Source organism: Vombatus ursinus, unplaced genomic scaffold, assembly GCF_900497805.2.
Source record: "Vombatus ursinus unplaced genomic scaffold, bare-nosed wombat genome assembly UNPS02014158.1, whole genome shotgun sequence".
Lineage (NCBI taxonomy): Eukaryota > Metazoa > Chordata > Mammalia > Diprotodontia > Vombatidae > Vombatus > Vombatus ursinus.
Genome location: NW_020953936.1, coordinates 4816209 through 4830731, shown reverse-complemented (window position 1 = coordinate 4830731; position 14523 = coordinate 4816209). Strand labels below are relative to the sequence as shown.

Below are 14523 nucleotides of genomic sequence, written 5' to 3'. Positions count from 1 at the left end.
CCCCAGGACTGAGGTTTGGCCTGAGTGAAGTCTCCAGGCTAGCTCTGATGAAATAGAAAACAAAAACACCTGGGGGCAGTGGGTTTGGGAGGTAGTTTCAGTCTCAGCCACAGGAATTCTCACCTCATGGACAATGGGGGGAGGGGGTGTCAGATATCTAAGCAGGGGAAGAGTGAAGGAACGACTGCTGTTGAGGGATGCCAGGCCCAGCTCTGCTGCCATGCCAGTGAGTGTAGAAGCAGTAGCGCAGGGACTCTGCTGGTTTTAGGCACTTACAGGAGAGCTGATTCTTGGTTTCTGTTCCAGGCTAGAGGGGAGAACTGAAGGTTATAGCTACTAGAGGGTCCTCAAGGAATAACAGCATTTCCAGCATGCTGTGTGGTGGGGTGGGAGGTGAAGGGGAGTTGGCTATGGCTCAGAGGGGGCAAAGGAGTGCAGAGGTTGGCCCCAGGACAAAGCCGAAAAAATAACAGTAAGAAGGTCCTGAAGCCAGAGGCACCATCCTCCACACCTAAGACTAGAGGTGATTATAATAACAAGCTGATAAAAATAAAACAAAAATGAGCAAGCAAAGGAAAAAGAACCCAACCACAGACAGCCACTATGGGAATAGGAAAGACTGGGGCTCATCTTCAGAGGAGGATACTGAAGCAAAAAAAAAAAAAAGCCTCCCCTACCACAAAGAGTAATGTCAAATGATCACCTGCCCAAAAAGAATCCTTAGAAGAACTCAAAAAAAGACTTTAAAAATCAAATAAGAGAGATTGACGAAATTTTTTTAAAATATAAGAATAATCTAAGAAAGCCAAGAAGATTATGAAAAGAAAGTCAGCAACTAGAAAAGGAGACCCAAATCTTAAGGAAGAAAACAACTCCTTGAAAACTAGAATTGGGCAAGGGGAAGCCAACGATGTTATAAGAGACCAAGAAATAATAAAACAAAATAAAAGAATGAAAAAAATAGGAGAGACTATGAAACATCTCATAAGAAAAACAACTGATCTGGATAACAGATCAAGAAGAGAAAACAAGAATAAATGGACTACCTGAAAGCTATGATCAAAAAAAGAATCTTGATACAACAATACAAGAAATAATTAAATAAAATTGCCCCAAAGTTTCAGTACAAGAAGGGAAAGTAGAAACAGAAAAAATCCACCTGAAAGAGATCCCAGGATGAAAACCTACAGGAACATCAGAGCCAAATTCCAAAATCCCCACGTTAAGGAGAAAATACTATGTGCAACAAGAAAAAAACAAAAAACAACTCAAATACCACGGAGGCACAATTAGAATTACACAAGACTTAGCACTGGCTACACTAAGAGACTGCAGGTCTTGGAACACTTTACGTCAAAGAGCAAAAGAACTGGGGTTATGGCCAAAAATATACCCAACAAAGTTAAGCATAATCCTGAATGAAAAAATATGGACATTCAAAGAATTGACAGACTTTAAGGATTTTGTCATAAAAAGATCAGAACTTAATAGAAAATTTGACATACAAGATTCAGGAGAAATATAAAATAAACATCAAAGACCAATTACAAGGGACTCAATAAGGACAAACTGTCCACTTTTTATATGTGGAAATTTAAACTGTATGTCTAAGATTGTCATTAGGAATTGGGTAGTTCAAAAGAAAAATTGGGGTAGAGCCAAGTATGATGTGGTTCTAAAAAACAAAATGGTGTAGGAAAAGGTAAAAAGTAATTATCTTATACAAATGAGGTGCAAAAACTGATGCAGAGGAATCAGATGGGGGAGGAGAGCTGGTAGTGCAGGAACTCTACTCACATCAGATCTGGGTTAAAGAGAGAACAGCACGGGGCAGCTAGGTGGTGCAGTGGATAAAGTACTGGCCCTGAAGTCAGGAGGACCTGAGTTCAAATCCAGCCTCAGACCAAATACTTAACACTTACTAACTGTGTGACCCTGGGCAAGTCACTTAACCCCAATTGCCTAAAAATAAAAAAATAAAAATAAAAAAAAGAGAGAGAACAACATATACATTTACAAGGGCACAAAAGTCTTCTAAATTTATAAAGAAATAAGAAGGTGGGGGTATAGAAGGGTGTGTAATTTACAGGAATGGGTTTAAAAAGGAACAACATATATATATATATATCTAGAAGGATATAAAAGTCTTCTCAATTCAGAAAAAAAACAAGAGGGATAGGGTGGGGGGAGAAGATAAGGGAGGGATTCTTGGAGGGGTGGGTAGGTTAAGTAACAGGAAGGCAAGATAGCAGGAAGAAGTAAAACAGAGGAGTGAAGAGGGATAGGAATAGGGTAAGAAGGATAGTAAGGAAAAATAGGAAGAAGGAAAATGTACAACAAGTAATTATAGCTTAAAATGTGAATGGGATGGATTTGCCCATAAAATGGAAACTGATAGCAGATTAAAAGTTTTAATTGAACAATATGTTGCTTTCAGGAAATGCTATAAAAATGAGAGAGCCACACAAACATAAAATAAAAGTCAGGAGTATAATGTATTATGTAAAAAAAGCAGGGATAGTAATCATGATCTCAGATAAAGTTAAAACTAAAATAGATTTAATCAAAAGAGAAAAATAAAGAAACTACACAATGTGTCAGCCATATTATTCAATATTGTTTTAGACCATTTAAAATAACTAGACAGTATAAAAAACCTGAGTATACCTGCCAAAACAGACACAGAAACTATACGAATATAAATACAAAAGAACTTTTATACAAATAAAGTTACATCTACATAAATGAATTAATATTTATTGTTCATGGGTAGATAAAGCCAATATAATAAAAAAATGACAATTTCACCTAATTATTCTATTTATGTAATGCCATCCCAATTAATTACTAAAAATTATCTTACTGAGTTACAAAAAATAATAACAGAGTTCATTTGGAAGAGTAGAGGGTCAAGAACTTCAAGGAAACCTGGAGGAAAATATGTGAAGGAAACAGATTCAGCAGTATCAGATGTTTAACCATATTTTAAGGTGACAGCATTGTTGAAGTGTAAAATGGATAATTCTGATTATTTTAAATTTAAATTTTCTTGTATAAATAAAACCTATGCAACCAAGAACAAAGGGAATGAAGATAATTAGGAAAAAACTTTCACAGACAATCTCAGATAGAATGTGACTGGGCTGGAATATTCCTGTGGTATAGGAAATGATGAGCTGATTAATTTAGAAAAACATGGAAAGACTTAGACATATGAATGAGAATGCTACCTACCTTCAGAAAAATAGATGACAAGTGGAAATAAGCATAGTATGGTCTAACATATATGTGTATGAGTGTATATAAGGGTATGTTTATAGATAGATATCTACGTATATGTGTGTGTGTGTGTGTCCATGCTTAATTGTAGCCTTCTTGCAGGTGGGGGGAGAAATAAAAAAGTGCACAGCAGAGAACAAAAGAAAACCTACAAGGAAGCAAAGAAAAGCTGGGCAGCTTTGAAAACAATGTATAGAATTTATTATATAGATTTTCTTGAAATGGAAATTTGTTGCTTTAAGTCAAATCCTCTCATGTACTGCTGTGTGCATGGCAATTTTTTTCTTTTCTTATTTTGTATTTAAGTTTAAAATAAATTTTAAAACTTTTTTTAAAAAAATAGGCCTCGGCAACATCTCGCCTGTGTGAGGTGAGAGACAGTGAGGAATCCAGGATGGTTCCTAGGTTGTAAGCCTGAAGGACCAGCAAGATGGTGTTGCCCTCTACAGTAATAGGGAAGGTAGGAGGCAGAGAGGGTTTAAGGGGAAAGAGAATAAGCTCTGATTTGAACATATTGAATTTAAGATGTCTACTGGACATGCAGTTTGAGATATCTGAAAGGCAGCTGGAGATGTGAGATTGCAGATCAGCAGAGACTGGGACAAGAAAGGTAGATTTAAGAATCATCAGCAAAGAGATGGTAATTAAATCTATGGGACCTGATGAGATCATTACCTGAAATAGTATACAGGGAGAAGAGAAGAAGGCCCAGATTAGAACCCTGAGGGACACTTGCAATTAGATCTGAGAGAAGAACCAGTAAAGAGACAAAGAAGGAGAAGCCAGTTCAACTCCATGACATGTTATTATGAAATACATTATTCAAGTTGACTCAAATAATCAGCATTTTCACTGAACATCTGAATCAACTTTCATGCTCAAAGTTGACACACCCTAGAAAGAAGTGTAAGCTTCTGATAAAGTGGGGTATTTTTAGAGAGAATGGGAGGGGTCAAAGAATTTACCTTTCCACGAAGGGCAAAGGCAGCTCAGTAATCAATAGCTGCTTAAAATATGTCACCAGCTTTACAAGATTCATCTTTTAAAAAGCAAATGCCTCTGGGTTTTGATCCATTTCTTCTCTGTTCCCCCAGGTAGTAAATGGTTTGAGCCTTTCCTTTATGATTATATACAGGCAGCAAAGCTGCTCTCAGATGGACCAAAGCTGACATTAAAAGGTAACATGTATTTGTAAGAGAAGTGAACAGCTAATATGAGATCGAGAAAATGGCAGGAAGCATTTTGTCAGTGATTTGCACAGAAATGAAAGCTTTTCCCCATTAAAAAATAAAAGGAAAAAAGCCTATAGAAGGACTTTCGGAAAGGTTTAATGTTAATGGCAAAACAAAACAAAACAAAACTGTAGGAGACTGTAATCTACCAGCTAAACAGACAGCAAGTAAAAAAAAGAAGATGAGTGTTGCCTCCCTTGGCATTTTTTTTTTCTGAGTACAAAATAGCACTTACCTTCCAGATGAAAAGACCTCATAATAAATCTCAAAAGCCAACTTTTTCATGTATCCAAAATCCAGATTTATATCAGAATAGAGCAAGAGATAAAAGTCAAATAACTGTACAATAAGAACAGAAAAAGTATGTCAACAGACCAAAAAAAATTCCCCAACTTTTTCTATATTTAGCTTATGTTATCATCAACAACACCGTGAATATTGAATCATCAAAAGGAATGGACAGAGTGTCCCAAGTCTTAGTGCAGTTTTAAGCTTTTAACTTTTGGTGGATTATTGATTAATGATCATTTATTTAATTAGTTATTATTACTTAATAGCTGAGTAATTAGCTATTAGAGCTTAAAACCACATTAAGTTTTTTAGGACACTGTGTCAACAAGTGAGAAGCAGCATGATGTGAATGGATGAAAGACAATGGACTCGTCAGAAAGTTTCAGTTAAGCGTCCTAGTTCCCACTGTATAACCCTGGGCAATTCATTTAATCTTTTTCAGCCTTATTCTCCTCATCTGCAAAATGGGAATAATACTTGCATTACCTACTGCATTTAATTGGGAGGTTCAGTAGAGACAACGTGGTCACAAAGTTCTTTTGTAACCATAAATATAGAAAAATGTGCATACTATTTAAACACTGTGGTACATTGAAAAATATAAGTTTAATTGATTACCAAGTATTTAGTGTAAGCATATTTTATGCCCTGCACTATTAGGCCCTGTGAGGAATTTTTTAAAAGCATAAAGGAAAGAAGGGGAAGTATAGCATCTGATCCTGAACCTCAGAAAGCTTATTTGGAGTCTAATTAGTCAAATAATACTTATTTATTATCCATAGGGTTCAGAGTGCTGTAATTCATATCAATCAGTTCTTGCTCTAACTGCCTCTCAGCTCTGAAATCCACTCCTGCCTCTTGTCAAAGCAAAGTCCTCAAACCTATTTCCTACCCTGCTTTTTTGGAGCTTGTGACAATCAATCCTTCTCCTCCTCAAATCCGTTCCCAGATTAGGCTCCAGAGACACATGGTTCCCTCTTGGCTCTATTTCTACCACTCTGACTACTCAGCTTCTTTTAATGGCATCCTCCCCTCATCCCTCCCACTGTCACTGGGCACCTGTCCTAGCTCTTCTCCTTCCACATTCCGCCTGCGAAATCACATTCATTTTAATCAGTAAAATATGTAGGTTATTCTCGAGGAAGCTAGGAATGCTCCTGGTTTTGCATCAGTTTGCATATAACATGTATTTACTATTAACAGTAAATATCTTTAAATACCAAATCCATACAATGTTTTAGTATTAGGGTAAATTACAGAAAATATTTTCAAACCCAATATTCAGGGCCATTGGAATAGATGAATACAATTTCCCCAAGCTGTTCCCCCAAACCAAGGCCAGTTCTGGACAATACCTGGGGTGATAGAGGAACCAAAAAAGAAAAACATCCCTGGAAAAACCTTTTAGCCTAACCACAGTTTTGAATAATTCCCAGATCCATCTTTCTGATATACAGATTCTTCCTTTAGCCCAATTTTACCTCAAACTGAGCATGGAAATTATAGAATTCCTCCAATCTTAATTAATTTAATAAATTTTTATCCAATGTCCACAATTAACTTATTCATACACACATGTAAATGTGTACCTATACATATATATACATATATATATACATATCTGCATATATATATGCACGTGTATGGGTATATGTAGACAGACACCCACATTAAAGAGTTGACTGTTCACTATGTGAAAGGTCTTCCATAAGGAACTGTGGGGGATACTGTCCCTGTTTTCAAGGACTTTATAATATAGTTGAGAAATCCTCAGGTTTCATTTAATATTCTCTTCCCAAGGATACCTCACAAATGTTTAGGCATGGATTCTTGCCTTGCTGAATCAACTTCACCCTTCCTCCACAGCATCCACTATACCTCTCTTCCTCCTTTTCCAGCTGTGAGCCTATCCCTTGGTCAGATGTAATAATTCTCCCAGCCCTCCAAAAATTCAAGATCACATAACTTAATATGTACAAAAGTAGGAACTGGTTAATAACTGGGCATATAAGCTGAAAAGACCAGGCTGGAGGAAGAATGAACATTCTCACTGTTGTGAAGTAGCACGTAGTTTACCTCGAACCCACCTCTCTTAAGTCCCTAGAGTGACCTCAACCCTTATTTTGTAGATTCCCCAGGGTATTTTCAATTATTTCAAGGAGTGTCATACAAGTCTTCCCGAAAAGTGAATACAGATTAATTTATTTACTTGGAAAAAGAAAATGCTTTAGAATATAGCTCATTTAGGTAGGGTAAGAAAGGAACACCAGTTAGCCAATGATTGCAGGGTTTGAACCTGCAAGAGCCCACTCTAGTATGACCACCTCATTTTCCAGGTTGCCTTCTTTGAAAGATCTAGGATTTAATTGGTATGACTATTTCCTTTACTCCTGCCAATCACAACCCATCTATGCAGTTTTTAGTTGCTGTTGCTAAAATAATTGACTTGCCTTCTTCTTGTGATGAGCCCACAGGCTTTATTTATGTGTGGTATATTTTTATCTTCCCAAAGGTTGAGAATCATGGTCCTATGACCTAGAGAAATGATATAATCAATGCAAAAACAGAAACTATAGTAATGATTAGCTATGACATGACAGAATGAACTCAAGGGGAAAACTGGAGCAATGATGTGGTCAATATAAAATAGGGATTGTATGAAAAAATGGGATCAAGGGGACATTTGGAGAAATGTCTTGCTTTACTCTCGACTGTTTCATGTTCTCTTCCTTATTTAGATCTCTAAGCCCCTTGGTGAGGCAGCTTGGTGTCATGGAAAAAGCTTGGGGACTAGGGGCAGAGGAAGGAAGGAAAGAATAGGTATTTATTAAATGCCTACTATGTGCCAGTCATTGTGCTAAGTGTTTTAGAAATATTACCAAATTTGATATTCACAACAACTCTGGAAGGTAGGAGCTATTATGATCCCTATTTTACAGTTGAGGAAACTGAGGCAGACAGAGGTTAAGTGACTTGCCTAGGGTCACATAGCTAGGAAGTATTTGAGTCTGTATTTGAGTCTGTATTTGAACTCAGGTCTTCCTGACTCCAGGCCCAATGTTCTATCCACCATGCCACCTAGCTACCTGTAGTGCCAGAGCTTGGATCCTGGCTCTGAACAGGTCACTTTATTTCCCTGAGCCTCATGTTCTTTATCTATGAAATGAGGGGGCTGGGTTGGATGATATTTTTAAAGTTCCTTCTAAATCTAAATCTACGATCCTATGTCAGTGTTCTTATGGTGCTGTGGAAAAGGCACCAATCAGAAGACTAGGACTAACTGAAGAGTTCTGATCTGATATTTTATTTGGTAAAATTTTTTAGAAGCAATGCTGGTATTTTCAGAAAATAGTGGATTTAATGGCATAAGTGACATAAACAGTACTTCAGCTAACGTGCCCAGCCCCTATGAAAGTCACTGTGTCACCAAAGATATGTAAGAAGACATCCTCAAAGAATTTGCAGTCTACTTGGCTGGGAGTATGTATGCTGATGAAACAGGCAAACCACAACATAAAACAATTCAAGCAACATCATGGAATGGCAAGAACAAACAAGAATTGAATGTAGAGCCAAAAAACCTTGATTTCTACTCCCAAATCTACCACCCCATCTCTTTGTAAGCATAATAGTAATAATAGCTTATAGTTAATATGTATGTAGCACTAACTATGTGTCAGGCACTGTGATAAGAGCTTTACCATTATTACCTCATTATCATCTCACACCTCACAACCCTGCAAGGTAGTTGCTATTATCATCCCCATTTTAAATATCAGGAAACTGAGGCAGACAGAGGGTTAAGTGACTTGCCCAAGGTTACACAGTTAGTAAATCTGTAAGGCCAGATTTGAACTCAGATCTTCCTGACTTTAAATCCAACACTCTAGCCATGGTTGCTGCCTAGTTGCCTCTAGAGATGCCGTCTTGAGATGGCCCAAGGGAAATAGTGAGCAAAACCATTGATTAGGCACACCCTAGAAGAATACTTGTAAGTCCTGGGTTTCCCAAATACAGTCAAAAGATGCAGGAAAGCAGTAGGGAAAAGGCTTTCCACCAGCCTTTCTTTTTTTTAAATTAATTAGTTTTTAGTTTTCAGCATACACTTCCATAAGCTTTTGAGTTTTAAATTTTCTCTCCTTCCCTTCTCCCCTCTCTCCCCAAGATGGTGTGCAATCTGATATAAGTTCTACATATACAATCCTATTAAATATATTTTCATATTAGTCACGCTGTAAAGAAGAATTAGAAACAATAGGAGGAACCACAAGAAAGAAGAAATAAAACAGAAGAAAAAAAGAGCAAATAGTATCCTTCAATCTGCATTCAGACTCCAATCATTTTCTATCAGGAGACTTTTGGTGATGTCTTAGATCCTTCATTGCTGAGAAGAGCTAAGTCTATCAAAGTCTGTTATTCTGTACAACATTCTCCTGGTTCTGCTTACTTCACTCAGTATCAGTCCATACAAGTCCTTCCAGTTTTTCTGAAGTCCACCTGCTCATCATTTCTTATAGCACAATAGTATTCCATTGCATTCACATAGCACAACTTGTTCAGCCATTCCCCAAACAATGGGCATCCCCTCAATTTCCAGTTCTTGGCCACCACAGAAGGAGCTGCTATAAATACTTTTGTACATGTCCACCAGCCTCTTTCTACTTCTCCTATTGTTATACCCAGGTAGCTTGTATATTCTAACCCCACCACTTGTTACTGCACCATTATGCCTCCATTGTTTTTATTTTTTTTTCTCTAAAGACTTATATTTTCAAGTTCTTGCTTTAAAACCTTGGGATGGGCAATGTTTTAAGCCTTATTGACAAACACATAAAAACGATTAGTGGTACATATATGCCATAGGTTGTCAACCCCTGGGCTAGATTATATAATCTAGACAGGAAGCTCTCTTAAGACTATGATTCTTTTATCTCTGATGTCTTTAGTCCCCAAGCAGTCTCCAGAAACAATTTGTCAGAAGGGATGGAAAAGATACATCACAATGCAAAAGAAAACCTTTCATGTGCAAAGAAAACTTTCCAAATCTTAGAAAAGATCTGAGACTTGAATATGTCAATTATATATGAACTTACACTGGGTAGGGACCACTTCAATACCTTTATCCTCAGTCATTCATCTGCATAAGATCCAGCAGGCAGAGTCTGAGAAGAGTAATTGGGTTAAGCATAATAAAAAATGATGGGATCCTTCACTGAGGGACTGTATCTTTGAACCAGGAAGGAGTGTCAAACAGGAGAAGCTAGAACTCTTCTCCCACCTGCCTAGGGGTGAGAAACCTCAGAGTTAGGGCTCTGAGGGATCAAGGAAAGGCTTCTGCCAATACTAGGCTTAAGACAAGCCTTAAGCCTAGTATTGGCAGAAGCCTTTCTTTAATCCCTCGATGAAGGACCCCATCTTTACATACGATGCTTAGCCTAGTCTTGCCCAACAGCAGCAGAGCTAACTGTTTGACCAAGCCTGGCTGTGGGTTGATCCATCCAATTGAGATACCATGTCCTGCAAGGACCTAGTCAGCTGAGCTGAGGAGCAAACTAATTAATCAGAAATGCTTTCCCCTGGATGATCTTCAAAGAGGACTTTCCAGAGTAAGAAAGGATACCAAGATTATGTAGTTCTGGAGTTGTGAGCTGGAGTTTCTTCCTTTCATTTGTACCTCACTACCACTGTACTTTAGGTCTGTACCCACTCTTCCCCTCCTCCCCACAGACTCTGTGTATATTTGTGAATTAGTATTACTGCAGATTTGGGGGGAAATGCTTTGTAACTACCTTTCTCACTATGGCACTTGAATAAATTCCTTTACTAAGAACTAACTGAATCTATTGTCTGATTGTTAGGGTAAAGCACTCCGGTGGGAGTTCCTGAGCTGTAGCATGAGCAGGAAAGGTACCCCTAGGCTTACCCCTAGAACCTTGGAAGCAATACCAGCAGCAATTTTGGGGACCTAGTGGGCCAGTGCCACAGCAGGTTGGAGATATGAGCCCATATGATGCTTAGCCCAGTTGTTCTTCAGATTCCTGCTGAATCTTATGCAGATGAATGGCACAGTGTAAGTTATAAAGAATTCAACAAACATTTATTAAGTGACCATTACTTGCAAATTAATACTATAATCCTGAAGAGGCAAGAGAAATTAGGTAACTTGCCATGCGAGATACAAAAGGTACACAACAAGAATGGGAGAAATGATTTTGTATCTTGTATCAACACAGCAAACAGGTTCTAATTGCCACTAGAGCACAGGATTGAGTTGTGAGCCTCTTCCTTTTACCAAAGTGTTATTGACAATTATTAAACTAAAATATTCAGACAAAAAACCATAACACAACAAGAAAGCCAAATTAATTAGACATAGGAATTTAATGAGGACACGGCCTTCACAAAAAGGCTAACAATGGGATTGTGAGTTTAGTTCTCTGCCTTCCCTTTTCTCTATACTCTCTCCCTTAAAGATCTCACTCACTGTCATGGCTTCAACTATCACCTTTCTACAGATGACTCCCTAATCTACATCTCTGGCCAGCCCTCTTTCCCTAGCTCTAGTCTCATATTTCCAACTGCCTGGTGGACGTTTTCACTTGTAAGAACTATCACCTTAAATTTAAATTGTTAAAAAACAACAACAACAAATTAACCATCTTCTCTGCTGCCCTCATCCCCAAACTTCTTCCCACCCCTGACTTCCTTGTCTTTGTGACTACCACTGTTCCAGTTTGCCAGACTTCAAATGAAACGGTGTTTTTGTGAGAGGGTATGGTTGCCTTTCATGACATTAACCCTGAAAAATTAGAGTTGCAAATCCTAAAATTGTACATCTCCATTCATGAAGTCATTATTGATCTCTCATCTACAAAGATATGCAAATCCTATATATTGCACAATATGCCCACTGTATAAATTGCCATAATATTTCTTTAGATTTGTCCTAAAATTACTTTCATCAAATGGCCCTTCCTATTTATAGCATTCCTGCATTTGGTGAACAATTCACATTCACCCCTATAATCTTGGATCATATTCCATCAACCTTCATCTCCCCAGAATTTTAATCTGGCACTTCAGGGAAGCTTTGGATGCTACAAAGCAGTTTTCCTAGTAAGAAATATGTACTTTGGGTTTTACACTGTAGTAAGCAAGCACTAAACTGATCCAAAGTGCAAATGTCTACATTGAAACTGACACTGTTTGTAATAGAGGTGCAGACGAAACATAAAAATCTCATGTTAATCCAACAATAACTCTTTTCCAATTAACCTAATCATTCATATTTCTCTTCTAATAAACAAAAATGAAGATCCTGCTCCTCATGATCTGAATTTTCTCCCCCAAAGAGTTACAGAATATGGTGTTAACATAAATACATCCCAAATACTTTTCTTGTCAACTCCAAGTCCACCTTCCATCAAGGAAATGTTCTTTCCAATAGTAATGTCTATCAGCAGCTACTCCATAATCTTTTTCTGCACAAATCAAATACTGAGGTCCCAAAAAGATCCCTACTTATTAACTGAGTGACTTTGGACAACTCCCCTAATCTCCCTGGCCCTCGGTTTCCTCCCTAGTAGAAGAAGTGTGGACTTGGTGGCCTCAGATATCCTTTCCAGCTGGAGGATCTATAATCCTATGAACTTGATTAAATAGCACAGTATTAAAAGAAAGATAACGGAAAGCCCAAGGCTTGCTAAGCACAGAGCTGGGGCGTGGGATGGGATCTATGAAGACAATAGGCAGGTGCGGATTTTTATTCAACCCCACCCAGCTGACTCATTGAAGAGGCGAAGGAGAAGCAGCTGTCATTGGTTCTTCCCAGGGAAGAGAAGCAGGCTCTGGGGCCCCTCTTAGATTCTTTGGGAAAGAAGCGAAGAGGGACGAGTGGCAGGAGGTTTGGGCAAGACAGGTGACATGGGACCTCAGAGGGCTCCTCTCGGATGGGTTTAGCCAATAGATTTCTTTAATGGCTTGTTAGCAGACTCGCTGTGCGCCTTAAATCTCTCCCTTTGCCCTTCTATTTTGGAAACTTTTTTTCAGGAGCTGTTAATACGTCTGCTCCATACCGAGATGACAGTGGGTCCTTGGTCTCCACCCCCACCCCTGCCACCTTACTCAGACCCCTATCGCCAAGTGAAATGCACTTAGAGACTCCCTTAAAATCAGGCGTTTACTCAACTTCCCTCCTCAACGGCCTCCTCCCCACCTCGAGAATAAACAATACCCCAGATCATGAGACAAGACGGACTGCTAAGCTATAGGAAGGAGGGTCCAGGCACCCGCAGCTGGTACCTCGGACACCTGTGCTGGCGCCAGACCCCCCAAGCGGAGTTTCCCGGAGTCCGTGGACTTGGGAAGTAGGGTTCGAGGGCGGGGGTGGGAAGGCTACGTGAGGAGGGAGTCCGTGGAATTCAGGGAGCGGGGTACCGTGGGGGTGGAGGCTAAGTGGAGAAACTGGAGGGTGGAGTCTAGACTTCGGGAGAAGGATGCTGTGCAGGGGAAGGGGAACTGAGTGAGAGGCAAGAGTCCATGGATTTCAGGAGGAGGGTGCTAGGCGGGAAGACTAAGCGGTGAAGCTGGAGGAGGGAGCCCATGGACTTCAAGAGAGGGGTGCTAGGGCGGGGAGAAGGCTACGTGAGGAAGCTATAGGCGGGAGTGGGTGAACTTCGGAAGAGAGGGTGGGGAAGCTGGAGGCTGGCGCGCACCGCCCTCGAAGCGTAGGCATAGTAGACGGCTGCCTCCATCTGTGGTCGCCACCCAGCCCGGCTGCACCAGCCTCCATCTCCTTCCTTCTCTCAGCCCCGGGAGGCAGGAGCTGGAGGAGGAGGCACCGTCGGCTATTTATAGAGAGGAGCAGCTCAGTCCCAGTTGGTGACAGCTGAATATTTTGACCAGATATGGCCCGGGCTCCCGCGCTGCAACCGGGAACCCTTGCACCCCCAGCGTCCCGGCAGCGCTAGGGGGAACCCCAGAGCGGGAGGGGGCTGCAGAGAAGGGGAGGTGGGGGAGACGTCTTACCGGTGGAGCCCGCAGACAAGCTGGGTGACTGCTGGCTGAGGACCGCTTTCCCAGACGACAGAGACGCAGCAGAGAGTGAGCGTGTGAGGGAGAGACGTTTAGGAAGCTGCGGCTGCTTCTGCTGCTGCTGCTGCAGCCGCCGTCAGGTCCTAAAGAGCCCCTCAGCTGGCCCGGGGAACCTCCTGTTGTTCTGCTGGGGGTAGGAGAGGGAGAGGAAAGGGGAGGCACTGGAGTGGAGGGAGGAGGGGTGGTCTACAGATTTCAGCTGCAAAGCCACCGCACGGCGGCCACTGCTGCTACTACTACTCGATGGTTGTCCCGCCCTCTAAAGCTAGCGGCCTCCCCCTCCACCCTCTCCTCCCTCCCCCCCCCCCCCCAGCGCCTGCCTCCGAGAGGAGGGGAGGATGAGGGTAGAGGTGGGAAGCTCACTCTTTGGAAATGCATTTGGCTGTGCAGTGCATTCCCCTTCCACCTAGAGTGGTCCTGTGTACACACGCGCACACACACACACACAGAGCAGTTTTACTGGGTGTCTGAAGATTATAAAACTGCAGATAAGGTGTTTCTGAGTAGCCTACCCTAGGGATGGATACCCGAGCCGCTGAAATCAGCACCAGAAATCGACAGAGCGGCTCACCTGAGTTGAAGGACAGGGCCAGACAGAGGAGAGGCAGTAAGTGTTGGGAAGGGAAGG

General features: G+C 40.6%; 1 protein-coding gene across 2 annotated transcripts in view; it reads right to left on the bottom strand.

The window, feature by feature from the left end:
* The window catches only part of TMOD1 (tropomodulin 1), a 136200-nt gene extending 122098 nt beyond the window's left edge, over positions 1-14102 (bottom strand). The window contains exon 1 of one of the 2 annotated variants that reach the window (XM_027859020.1): positions 13830-14102. The gene's annotated coding sequence lies outside the window, so the exon portion shown is untranslated. Of the gene's footprint in view, positions 1-13516; positions 13590-13829 lie in introns of those variants that run through there. The other variant, XM_027859021.1, reaches the window with a different exon arrangement.
* Positions 14103-14523: the final 421 nt, after the last annotated feature.